We start from the raw sequence: 815 nt of genomic DNA on the forward strand, positions 1-815 counted from the left end.
AATAGTAGGATAATATCACATTTTGGAATGTGAAATCTGGGTGTTACATATTTAAGTTTCTTTATATTATGAGTTAAGGCTTCGATTTAGGCTTACAAAGAAGTGGATTCATCCACTTTATAGGCGCCTAGGGCTATAGATTTGGAGCCCCTAGGAGTGTGCCATTGAAAACTGTTTTGAGCAAGTTCTTCAATTTGATTATATATTTCCTCGGGTCGCCGATTCCCAAGGAGTCCCCAGAGCCGGAATCAAGGATTTGCCTTATGTGCGGAAAGAGTCCGTTGTAGAAGTTGGACACTTGTTGCCATCGTTCAAGACCTTGATGTGGGCATTTCCTTAATAGCTCCTTGAACCTTTCCCATGTCTCGTACAATGATTCCTCGTCTTCTTGAGAGTAGGTGTTAATCTCGGTTAGGAGTTTGGCAGTTTTAGCGGGAGGGAAATATTTGTAGAGAATTTTTTGGCAAGTCCATCCCAAATGTGTACGGACCCATTTGGGAGGGTGTTTAACCAAGCTTTCGCTCGGTCTTTGAGGGAAAAAGGGAACATATGGAGCCGAACGGCATCGCTAGAGGCTCCGTTGATCCGGAACGTGTCACATATTTCCAAAAAGTTGATAATATGTAAATGGGGATCTTCATCAGCTAGGCCATGGAAAGTGGCGGAATTTTGGAGCATTTGGATGAGGTGTGGTCGAAGCTCAAAGTTATTAGCATCAACATTAGGAGGGTTAATAGTGACTCCAAGATTACCGACCGTAGGCCATAGGTAATCCATGAGAGTGCGTTGATCCGCCATAGGGGGGTTTTGGGTCG

The 815-nt window shown here is 43.9% G+C and overlaps 1 non-coding gene across 1 annotated transcript; it reads left to right on the plus strand.

Annotated features, from left to right (window-relative positions):
- The first annotated feature begins 314 nt into the window (after positions 1-314).
- LOC118483474 lies at positions 315-421 on the plus strand. The gene has a single exon (XR_004870763.1). It is a non-coding gene; the product is annotated as a small nucleolar RNA R71 (small nucleolar RNA).
- The last annotated feature ends 394 nt before the right edge of the window (positions 422-815 follow it).

Source organism: Helianthus annuus, chromosome 10 (genome assembly GCF_002127325.2).
Source record: "Helianthus annuus cultivar XRQ/B chromosome 10, HanXRQr2.0-SUNRISE, whole genome shotgun sequence".
Lineage (NCBI taxonomy): Eukaryota > Viridiplantae > Streptophyta > Magnoliopsida > Asterales > Asteraceae > Helianthus > Helianthus annuus.